This window comes from Hevea brasiliensis, chromosome 12 (assembly GCF_030052815.1).
Source record: "Hevea brasiliensis isolate MT/VB/25A 57/8 chromosome 12, ASM3005281v1, whole genome shotgun sequence".
NCBI lineage: Eukaryota > Viridiplantae > Streptophyta > Magnoliopsida > Malpighiales > Euphorbiaceae > Hevea > Hevea brasiliensis.
Genome location: NC_079504.1, coordinates 31,054,485 through 31,067,168, shown reverse-complemented (window position 1 = coordinate 31,067,168; position 12,684 = coordinate 31,054,485). Strand labels below are relative to the sequence as shown.

Genomic DNA, 12,684 nt, shown 5'->3' with positions numbered 1-12,684 from the left:
TGCTAGGGGAAGCTCTGAAATGACATAAGGAAGCAAATGTCTCACCCTTCCCCTATTTATACCCGTCTGAGCATTAAATGCTCACGAAGTCCCAAGCGAAGTATTGGTTAGTGGAACCGACCGCTTCCTTGACACGTCACAAGAAGGTTCCAGAAATATAATAAAAAATTGAATAAATGAGATCGATTAGCTAAGGTTATCGGATTGAACAAACTTCCAAAACCACGGATCGGCTAATAGCAATTCGTTTAGAGATCAGATCGAAAGCACATATCAGAGATTCGAAAATAACTAATGCAATAATAAAACAAAAACATTTAAACAAAAATTTCACTTCATTTCCAAAAGATCGGATTACATCATTTGGGCAATCTCAAAAGACCGGATTACATCATTGGTGCGATTTCTAAAGATTGGACTACATCATTTGGGCGATCTCTCAAAATCAGCACTACATCCTACCTAGTTTAAGACTACTCCAGATGCTGGCCTATGTCAAAGCTTAGTCTTATGGCTGAATCAAAAGATGTGTTTGATCAGAAAGCCAGCCACAAGTATTAGATAGATGTGTAGCTCAGATAGGGTGACTATGACTCTCATGATATTGAGCGGAGTTATCGCCGATGTCATCGACCAGAACCGAGCTGCAGTAGAGATGCCCGATATGGTTGGAGGCCAAATGAACTTCAAGAGGCGGTCACCAACATTAAGATTGAAATTAGCAGTCCTCTTGTCAGAGATCGGTCTACGGATTATACCGATGGATCGACTCAAGATCGGCATGGCCGTCAGTTTCGATCTTGATTAGTAAATTAGTCTGGTTCCCTCACTGTCATTAGATGATGTCCTCATGGCTCTCCGATTGCCGGGGTCATAAATTTTCAGGCGAAGGGCAAAGAAAACAGTCGAAAAAAGATCAAAACGGCCACCATAATCAGAATTATCACCGGAGAAGCTAGAATTGGAGAAATAGAGCATTGAAAACAAACTGAAAAAGGAAAAGTGAAGTGCGAAAGGGATTTCCCGTTGGTGCATATATATAGGGCCTTGGCATTTATTGCATACAGAAACCAAAGCGGATGCATCGGTAACTGAAGAATTAATTGCTCTGACCAAGGCAAGTTAGATAAAAAGGAAAGATCTAGAATGGGAGAGATCGGGAAACGAGAGGGGACCCGATACAAGATAGAGATCGGAAAAGGAGAGGGTCATAATAGGGAGATCAAAAGAAAATAGAGATCAAAAAGCATAGAGAGATTAAATAACTTTCGATCAACTCTATTCATCGTCAGATCTGAGTTAGTTAAAGCATTGCAGGCATGATCAGATCCTCACCACATGCCTCATCTGCAGAAACACCCACCTAGCCGCCAGACGCCAAAACAATTAGGGCAGTCTTGTACATCTCGATCTCCACCGTTGATCATAATCGTAAGGATGGATCCGAAGCCCTCGGATCAAAAAGCAGACGACAGGTTCGACGCTTTTTATTCCCAGCCTTTGGATCCATTTTGTAAGGCAAGATCCTGAGCTGTTGGATTAAGAAGAAAAAGGATGAATATTCTGAACGAGGTCCTGACCCTCCATTTTTTATTCTCTTTAATCCTCAAACATCAGATTATGTCCTTTTTAATCTAAGCCCTCCATTTCCCCCTGGCAAGATCCTAACCCTTAATTATGGGCACCCGTTCCCTATAAATACCTGCATGCAATACTGTAGAAGGGACGGACAAAAAAGGTGGTGGTGATTATAGTGGAAAAGACTCTGAAATTTGATTCAGTCTTGCTACTTGCCATTCTGAGCTTTCGTAGTATTGAGAAACTTTAGAAACTAGTTTTCTTAAGTATTTTCATCAAAAGGAGTTCTGAACCCTGAGATTTTCATTTTCAGCGCCTGTTCATTACTTTGCGAAGCCATTTTCGTTCAGTTTCATTCTCACCCCCTAGTATCAGTACATTACTCTCCAAACTCAACTTCGTTTTGACCTATTCCCATTACGTCGGGCAAGTTCGAGTCCTTCTGCCATCAACTTTCATCTCTGCAGGACTTGTGGATATGGGAGATAACTCATTTGTCTCCTAAACTTCCTACAGGTAAGCGTCTAAACCGTTATTTTGTCGAATATCTTTGTTTTATTTTTTCCAGTTTTCTTTTAAAATTTCTTTATTATCCAATCGCACTACACCTCAAGATAGATTACCTAGCTCAATAGTTATTTCCAGTGTCTTCTTTTATTTCATTCGTAAATTTCATTTATAGTCATTTAGTTTTCATTCCCTTCAAGAGTAGATGTTCGAGTCCCCAGCGGCTCATAAATATTCTAAAAAGTATAGGTAAGAATATCTTAACAAGAGTTTTTGGGATTGAATAAAAAGGGTATAGCAACAGGGTTGAATAGGATGGGGAACAAAATTATGTTGAACAAATAAGTCATGAGGTCGGCCCACGGAACGAGCCTAGGGGATGATACAATAGATTGAGAATCAAAATAAGCTCGGATCCCGAGCGAGCAACTAAAAGAGATCGGACCAAAGAGTTCAGATAAAGCGATCACGCAGAAGATCGGAAAGGAGTTCGGTCTTTCGTCCTCCTCCTAGTTATAAGGTCATGTAGGCTAGGAAAAGCTTTGCACGGGTTTCCTACATATTCGATACTCCATTCCCAAAAGAGGGATCAAGAGAGAACTTTTATCTGAATCCTTAGTTTCGAAGTTCCTACAAATGCCATTCTAATAAACACCTTAAGAGTTCAGGGAGAGTTCTTATCTAAACTCAGTCCACTTTTTAAAATGCAACACACTAAAAGTTTGGGGAAGAATCTTGAAGGAGCGGAAGCATAAAAGACACAAGTTTAGATCATTGAAATTCAAAATTTTTCATCTAGGGTCACATGCATCATGCAAGATTTATTTTTATCTATTTGATTTCAATGATAAACAGCATATTAAAACTCTTTTAATATATTTTTGGATCTACATTTGCCATTTAAGATTTTAGAATTAACAAATTAATTCATTAGAACCATAGATTAGATCAAGAATAAGTGCACTAACATTTTGATGCACTGCAGTGTGTTTGGTACCTTTGGGATGCGTCTTAGGACACCAGATGTTGTCCCTCTAGCTTGTCCACACCAAGATCACCTATGGCAGCCCTTGAACAGCTTCTAAAGCTTTTTTTATAAATTAGAAAATCAAGTTTGCCTTTTGAGAAATTAGAGATGTAAATAGGACACTAGAAATAATTTCTAGTATTTTTAATTCAAGAGATTATTTGCTAATCTCTTTGAATTGATGAGAGATGAAGAAGAAGAGGGGAGAGGGTAGCTAAGGGTGGCAGCACAAAGAGAGAATGGTAGCTTATAATTTTTTCTTTTCATAACAACACATTATATAGCTAGGTCACCACTTAAAACCTTTGCCACATGTCACTTTCTGATTGGCTCTAGGTTTAATTGACCCAATCATATTGTGCCAAGTGTCAAATCTATATTTAATCTTGACTTTGATCATCTTACATGATCACCTTCTGATCAAAATACCCTGTGTCTTAATTTTGAGTTCTCAACCCAAAATAATTATTTCTCTTCTTCTAATCAATTTATATCAAATATAAATTAATTAATTAATCTCTATTAATTAATTTCTCATTAATTAAATTTATATTTAAATACTTTAAATATAAATTTAACTTATACTATACATCCAATAACCTAGATTTGGTTTCAAGCCATGCTAGGGACTTTGCAATCTAATTACAAACTAAACCTATTTAATTAATCAATTAAGCTCGTTAATTAATTAATTAAATCATATTTAATTTGGTGATTACTTATGTATGTGTGTGACTTACTAGGCTCATCACTAATTGGCAATGAGACATGATATCAACTCTTAATATCATCAGAACTCTTTCTTACCATAAACGATTTCTCTAAATTATTTTATGCAGCTCATAGACTATGGTTAACACCTAGCATAGCATGCCATAGCCACCCAATTAGTAATAAGATTTACCTTAAATGAACCTATAATCATATGTTACCATGTACTACAATCTCTCTGTTATAAAATCTTAATTCGAGCTGGGGTCATGGTTTATGTCAAACCCCATTTGCTATGAATATTATGTTCTCTTTTAATTCCAATTCTTGATTAAAAAGATTTTCTGTAACAGCCCGATCCTTCTCCAGTTAGTATTGTCCGTTTTGGCCCATGGGCCTCACGAATTTGTCCCTTGGGAGGTTTCATTCCCAAAAGCGCGCTGACCAAGTGAGGAAGGCTTCCACATATATGGCCCAAATCTTTTCTTCCCGTTTCCGATGTGGGACACGAAGTTTCCACCCCAGTGCGTAGCTGGTTGAACAAGCACGTCCCAACCCCATCCCTGGGTCGTGACAAGCCCACCAGCTTCCGCCTGGTGCGTCCTCGCACCACACACCGTACTAGAGGGAGTCCAGCTCTGATACCACAAATGTAATGGCCCGGCCCAGTAGTGATATTGTCCGCTCTGGGCTGAAGCCCTCACGGATTTAAAACGCGTCAATAGGGGTTACGAACCACCAACTTATAAACCCAGCATCTCTCCCGTGTTTTGTCGATGTGAGATTTGCCTAGGGTGTTACATATTCTCTATAGAAAGTTACTACCACGGCATCTGCTGTGATGAAACCCATCACAGATCGAGGAAGAATACTACCTAAGCAGGAAACAGAGGCCCTAAAACAAAGATCAAGGAAGAAGTAATACCTAAAGGAACCAAGGCAAAAGTCTTTATCACTTGTTGTTGTCGTCATCTCTCTGCATCTACGATTCAACTGAGATGATGGAGTCTTTTGATGGACTCTCTCTATTTGGTTCTCACTATTAGCTGATCGAAACAGAAATTTTTGTCATGGTTTCCATCGTTTCATTGTAAGTCAAAACTTTTATTCTATGCTTAGAAAGGTAATTTGATTTTTCTAAACAACTCATGCATGTGATGATAAAAAAATCATAAAGAAAATAAAATTAGTTTGGTATGTAATTTTCCTTTGATCTAAAGCTCAACCATTGGGTAAATCTAAGGCTAAAACATTTGCGTTAACAATAACTCACCAGGTAGACTTAGCTTTGAGTCCTCTCCCCAGTTTGCATACTCAAAGAAATAGAACGTGGAATTCCAAATGAACTTTTGCATACCAAACATGCTGTGTGAATTGGTCATAATTTTTTTTTGAAATTCATTCACTTACACTAAACAAGTTCATTGTTTCAATCTTGTAACATTCGTTGATGATGATTCCTTTTTTTCTTCACCAGGAAAAGAGGAAGCCTTTATTGATTTCTATTCTGAAGTGATCTTGCTACGAACACCATTGTAACTGTTCATTATGGCAACTTCTTCTACTGCACATAAATGGAAGTATGATGTCTTTCTCAGCTTCAGAGGAGAGGACACCCGTGATAATTTTACTAGCCATCTATATGAAGCTTTATGTGGTAGAAAAATCAAAACCTTCATAGACAATAACCTTGCAGAGGGGAAGAAATAACACCGGCACTTTTGAGAACAATTGAAGAATCAATGATTTCTATAATCATTTTCTCAAAAAACTATGCATCTTCTCCATGGTGTTTGGATGAAATGGTGAAAATACTTAAATGCAAGGAAACTTATGGACTGATTGTTTTACCAATTTTCTACCATGTAGATCCATCCAATGTAGAAGAACAAATTGGGTCTTTTGCAGATGCACTTACTGAGCTTGAGAAGAACTTTAAGGAGAAAGTAGAAAAGGTGCCCAGGTGGAAGGCTAACTTGTTGAAAGCAGCTGGTATATCTGGATGGGATTCCCGAGTGATCAGGTATGTATATATTACTTTTATTTTTTGTTTAAGGTCTCATAAGGGAACATTGAGAACAGGTGAAAAAAAAAATCTTTGCAATTGATAATTAATTATAATAGCAGATAATATATTATTTATACTCATTTAAAAAAAGCTTTTGCTAGTAAAATTTAGAATTAGAACTAACATTTGATTGCAAAACTTAAACATGGAAATGGAAAGCTAGGGTTTGACCAAACAAAATTTCATTGCATATTAAGTTAAGCCATAGCACTAATTTTATGTTGCTAAGATATATATGGGTCTCTAGTTGGCTCTCCTGCCTAAATGTTTAAGCTAGAAACCCTTTTTTTTTTAATTAAATTGTCTCTTTTTTTTAATTTTTTATTTTTTGGTCCTGTCTATTGACATAATTAGCTATGCAGTAACCTAAATAATAACAAAGGGTTAACAATCTTTTATCTATAGAAGATTGAAGACGAACATAAATTGTTTTGCAAGATGTTAAGTATTAGGATTATTTATTTATTTATTTGGATCGTTTTGTTATAAAAATGCACGGCTTGAAGGAAAATGTTAGTGTAACATAACTCTTTGGTTGTCTCAATACTTTTTATTCATCATTAGGTCTGAGGCTAAACTTGTGAAAGAAATTGTGGAATGTGTTTTGAAGAAATTGAATCATGCACCCTCAAGAGACTTAAAGGGCCTGATTGGAATTGACTCACGCATTACAGAGATTATAGATTTACTACAGAATGGATCATCAAAAGTTCGAATTGTGGGAATTTAGGGAATGGGTGGCATAGGTAAAACGACTATTGCTGGAGCTATTTTCAATACACTCTCAAGTCAATTTGAAGCTTGCTGCTTTCTTGAAAATGTTAAGGAAGAATCAAAGAAATTTAGTGGGCTTGTTTGTTTAAGAGAAAAACTCCTTTCTGAAATACTGGATGAAGAACATCTACATATTACCACTCCCAACATAGGATCCATTTCCATTAAGGGTAGGCTCCAACGCAAAAAGGTTTTGCTTGTTCTTGATGACGTGAATGATGTAGATCAATTAGAATTCGTAATTGGAAGATGCAATTTTGGTTTGTGAAGTAGAGTTATTATGACATCTAGAGACAAGCATGTTCTTAAGAAAGGAGTTGATGAAGTATATAAAGTTGAGGGATTGAATGATGATGATGCTCTGCATTTGTTCAGCTTGAATGCTTTTAAGGAGAAGTATCCAAGGAAAGATAGAATGGAGCTATCAAATAGAGCTGTTAAATACGCTCATGGCAACCCCTTGGCAATTAAAGTTATTGGTTCTTTTCTGTTTGGTAGAACAGAACAATATTGGGAAAGTGCACTATATAAACTTGGAAAAATTCCTCAGCCTAGAATTTTTCAGGTGTTGAGAATAAGTTTTGAAGTGCTAGATGATGAAGAGAAAAGTATATTTCTTGATGTTGCATGTTTTTTTAGGGGGCAGCAAATTGACTTCGTAGAGGGAATACTAGATGGTTGTGGTTTCTCACAGAATTGGAATTCTCGTTCTTGTTGATAAATGCCTTGTCACTGTCCTTCATAACAAGTTGAAAATGCATGAATTGTTGCAGCAAATGGCTCATGAAATTGTTCGCCAAGAATCTATTAAGGGGCTAGGAAAACGCTGTAGATTGTGGAGATCTTGTGATGTCTGTCAAGTGTTAACCAAAAATCTAGTGAGAGCCATATGCATTCCATATGTTTTTATACATACAAGTGTTTCTATTTATGTGTTTATCAAAGTAAGCTTAATATATTGGGGTAACCTATGCTTTATTTATACTTATCTATGATCTTCAGGGAACTGAAAGGGTTGAAGGGATATGGTTAGACACATCTCAAATAGGAGAAGTGGACTTGATTTCAACAGCCTTTTTGAGGATGTATAACCTTAGATTGCTCAAAATCTACAATTTTACAATTAGAAATAATCAGAACTGCACCTTCCTCGTGCCCTTGAGTTCCTTTACGATAAGTTGAGGTATCTCCATTGGAATGGATGCCCTCTGAGCTCTTTGCCATCCAATTTCAGCAGAGAACCTTGTTGAACTTAACACAGCTTACGGTGCTAGACAGATTATGGACAGGAGTCTGGTATCTGCATGATTTTCTTGATTCCCTTTCTTCCATCATTTCCTTTTGAAAATGCATTTTAGTTTGGGCATGTGCCTATGGTTGTATCCTATTATATTGTTTTTGCTGAATCTTGCGAGTTTAAAAGAGATTAACCTTTGCAATTCTGAGCACTTATCTCTGATGCTGACCTCTCTCGGCTAAGATTCTCGAGAGAGTGAATTTTGAATCTTGTACTAACTTGGTAGAAGTTCCCTCATCTATTCAGTCTTTAGAGAAGCTCGGTGATTTGAATATGAGATCTGCACAAGCCTTGAGATCTTTCCTAGTGTTATTAATCTGAGATCGCTTAAGACTCCTAACTTTTATTGTTCAAATCTTATGAAGTGTCCAGAGATTGCAAAGAACATAGTGTATTTAAACTTAAAAGGGACGCAATAGAAGAACTTCCCAAATCAAGGGCATCTCGGTGATCTCATAACATTGGAATTGAAGGATTGAAAAAGAATCAAAAATCTTCTACAAAGCATTTCAATATTGAAATCCCTTGTGACTATTAATCTCTCTGGCTGCTCTGATATCACCAGGATTCCAAATATTTCAGGGAAAGTGAGATTCTTGTACTTGAGTGAAACTGCAATAGAAGAAATTCCCTCTTCAATTGGTAGTCTCTCTAGACTCTCTTGCTTGGATCTTACAAACTGCAAAAGGCTCAAGAATCTTCCTTGTGATGTTTCTAAGTTGGCATCTTTTGAAAAGCTTATTCTTTCTGGCTGCACAAGAATCACCAGGTTTCCAGAGGTTTTGAGTAATATAAAGAAGTTGCTTTTAGATGGGACAAAGATCGAACAAATTCCCTCATCAATAGAGTATTGCTTTGAACTTGAGGAACTAGGCCTGCAAAACTGCACAAGATTTCATATTCTTCCGAGTAGTTTTTGTAAGTTGAAATATTTGCAAAGGCTTAATCTCTCAGGCTGCTCTAGATTTGAGAGTTTCCAGAAATTTCGTGTGACAGGGATTCATTGAGATTTCTTCACTTAGATGGAACAGCGATAAGAAACGTGCCCTCACCAATGAAAAATTTGTGTGGTCTTTCTTTCTTGCAACTGAGAAACTGCAAAAATCTTAAATTGAGTGGTGTCTCTATCTGGGAAAAACTTGGTGTCTCTACTTGGGAAAGACTTTTTCCATTGTCAATGGCCATCGCAGAATTCCAGTGGAGAGATTTGAGTTTCTTGCGTAAGCTATATCTAAATGATTGCAGCATATTGAATGTGCCTAATGCTATTGGCTTTTTATTCTCACTAGAAGCATTAGATCTAAGTGGAAACTTATTTTCAGAGATACCTCAAAACATACTACACCAAAAGCCGGAGTACCTGGCTTAAGAGATTGCTGCACTAAGATTAATACTGCACTTCCACCGCGATCGACAAAATTAGATGCGTAAAATTGCATTTCTCTGCTCAGAATTAGTAAATCAACTGGAGTGGAAGGAAACATTTTTGAATTCCTTTTCACTAATTGTTACCAGTTGAATAATTTGGCAAAGAAGCGTATCATGGCATATGCACTAACAAAAATTCATTGTTATTCCAAAAGGCTGTGCAATCAGGTCTATTTCTGTCTCCCTCATCTATTTTTTCTTTTTCTTTACTGATCAGATTCCTTGTTAATTAGAAGTCATGGTGCAGATACCTTCTGTGGTGGCAAGGGAATCTTGTTTATGCTTCTCTGGATCTGAATGATGCATACATTTTGCATAATCATTTAGGTTTAATTTCATATCCATTTTTAGTCACTTTTAGCTAATTTCATTAGTTATTTAGTTAGTTTTTCATAATTGTCAATTTTGTATTAATTTGTAATTTTTACTTTGTTTTTTTGGAAAAATGGTGTTTTTGAAGGACTAAAAAAGAGATTTTGCCATTGAGGAATGATCTCTACAGCTAAAGATGTGAGAAACAAGTTTCAAAGTTGAAATATGCATTGGCCAAATTGCGCATAACTTGCCACATAAGTCATGCAGATCTGCAAAAGGAGAAGAATCACTGTTTCAATACCTGCCGAATTGTGCATAAGGAGAGTGCATGGCCTATGCAGATTCATGCCTCCTTATGCAATCTCACGGAATTGTGCATAACCTATGCGCCTGGTCATGCAGTTTCGCATAAGTGAGCCAGAAACCAGCCGAAAACTGCATAAGGGACTGCATGACTTATGCAGTCCACTTATGCAGTCCCACAAAGATTTCATTAATGAGCTGGCAGAAGATTCCCTCAGAAAATCTCTCCTCAAACACACCATTTTAGGGCTCCATGTCAGAAAATGATATAAATAGCCCCATTTCCCATTTTAGGAGACAAGAAGGAAATGAAGAAGAGAAAAAGGAGCAAGGAGCAGCTGAAGAGTCACAATCATTTTCCACACCATTTCCAACCAGATTTGGAGATTTCTTTCTTTTCTTATATTTTTCCTACCTTTCTAGTGTTGGACTTCTTGTTCTTTAGCTTAGATTAAAGCTTTAATTCCATATTAAATCAGAATATCTTGTAAATATTATGGATAGTGAGTACTTTTATTTTGATTCATTTGAGATATTTTGTGGATTTTGATTGGGTAATCAATATTTTGTGGTCTTAATGAGTTTTATTTATTTCTTGTCTGCTTAATGACATGCTTAGTGTAGGATCCCATTAAGTGATGTTCTTAATCCATGGTTGAGGCACCGAAAGGAGAAGGCCTTGTGATAGATAATCAAGAAATTGTACTTAATTAACTTAGATCTAGAAATAGACTAAGGATTAAGAGGATTCACAGATTAATTAAAGAACCTAACGGGTCTTAATTAACTCTAACTCCACGAAAGTAGAATTAGATTGATTAAGGAACTCTTTGTCTTACTCGAAAGGGTATTCAAAGGATTTAAGAATTAATCTCCTTAAAACCCGTAAGTTCCACAAGATTGGATAACCAATTTGAAATCCCAAAATAGCTCGAATATGAAATCCCGAACTCCGGAATCGCCTTTTTATCATTGTTAATTTCTAATCAAATTTAATTGCTTGCCATTTTAAATTTTGCCATATTTCAACTTGCTTATTTCAAATTGATGCAATTTTAGTTTAATTAATACATTATTGGATGGATTATTAATTTTGCACATATAGATTTCATACTCCAATACCCATCAATTTATTGCTTTGATTTCAAAAATAGTTCAATTTAGTCAACTTTTTATATCAAAAATTCAATCATTAACACAACTCCTCGTGGGAACGATATCTTTTCTATATTACTTGTACGACCCGTGCACTTGCGGTTGGGCCACATCAAGTTTTTGGCGCCGTTGCCGGGGAGTTGTTTGTTTAAGATTGAATTCTTGATTATTTTAGTTGTTTATAGTTTTATCTCTGTTATCTTTTCATTTTGTATTTGTTTGTTCTTTTTCAGGTACTTTTAATCTTTTATGAGAAGAGCTAGAAGCACAAGTGACACATCCTTATTGTTCAATCCTGAAATTGAGAAATTTTGTAAAGCCAACAAGAAAGAAACCAGAAAAAGAAAAGAAGCTTTGATAAAAGAATTAGAATTGGTGGTGGTAATGTTGGTAATGATCGAAACAATAAAATGCAGCCCAAGGTGAAGAGGTTGTAAATGCTAATTTGCCTAGGGGAAGTATGATGGATCATGCTTTTCCTCGTTTTGATGACTTGAGAGAGAGCATAGCAAGACCAAGAATTGATGCAAATAGTTACAAGATGGATTTTGGAGTTCTTCAAATGATTCAAAATTCTCAATTTGGGGGACATCCTTCTGAAAATCCACACACACATCTGAAGAAGTTTGCTATGATCTGTGACATGCAAAAACAACCTGGAGTGTCTGATGATGCAGCAAGATTGAAGCTATTCCCATTCTCTTTGAAAGATAGAGCATTGGATTGGCTTGATTCTTTACCTCACAACTCCATCACAAATTGAGAGCAACTCACTGATGCATTTCTTGCACAATATTTTCCACCTAGAAAAACTCAAGAATTGAGGAATCAAATGACAGCTTTCAGATCAAGAGAAGATGAAACTCTTTATGAGTCATGGATGAGATGGAAGGAATTAGAGAGACAATGCCCACATCATGCCATTCCAAAATGGATGATAAACCAGAATTTTTACACAAATGTCACTCTTGGAATTAGAGGGATTATTGATGCTCAAAGAGGAGGAGAATTTATTATGAAGCATGAAGATGAAGCTTATGAGTTATTGGAGAAAATTGCAAAGAATACTCATCTTTGGAGTAGTCTAAGAGGACCAGCTCCAACTCAAAAAAGGCAAGCTGCTGGAATGTATGACCTTGATCCATTCAACATGATTAATGCAAAGTTTGATGCACTTACAAATGTCTTGGCTAAGAAGATGGAAGATTTAAGTATGTTGGTTAGTTCATCATCATCATCTGGAAGTTCACAACAAGTTGCTTATGCAGAAGGAACTACCAGCTGTGGAGTAGACTATGGAGAGCAAGCTGCATATGTTGGTAATTATGGAAACAAACAAATGGGGCATCCTCAAACTTATAATCCAACTTGGAGGAATCATCCTAACTTTTCATGGGGAAATCAGCAAAGTCAAGTTCCAAATCAGAATTTTCAATCACAACAGCAACAAGGAATCCCATATCAGCAAAATAGGCAACCATTGCCTAATTTTTAGCAGAAAAATATGAATCCTCCACCAAA

General features: G+C 36.4%; 1 non-coding gene and 1 pseudogene across 1 annotated transcript; one reads left to right on the top strand and one right to left on the bottom strand.

The window, feature by feature from the left end:
• The first annotated feature begins 5,371 nt into the window (after positions 1-5,371).
• Positions 5,372-6,621, top strand: LOC131171185 (disease resistance protein RPV1-like; annotated as a pseudogene).
• A 5,359-nt stretch (positions 6,622-11,980) lies between these two features.
• On the bottom strand, positions 11,981-12,087 carry LOC131171575 (small nucleolar RNA R71). Its single transcript, XR_009142235.1, has one exon. It is a non-coding gene; the product is annotated as a small nucleolar RNA R71 (small nucleolar RNA).
• Between the last annotated feature and the right edge of the window lie 597 nt (positions 12,088-12,684).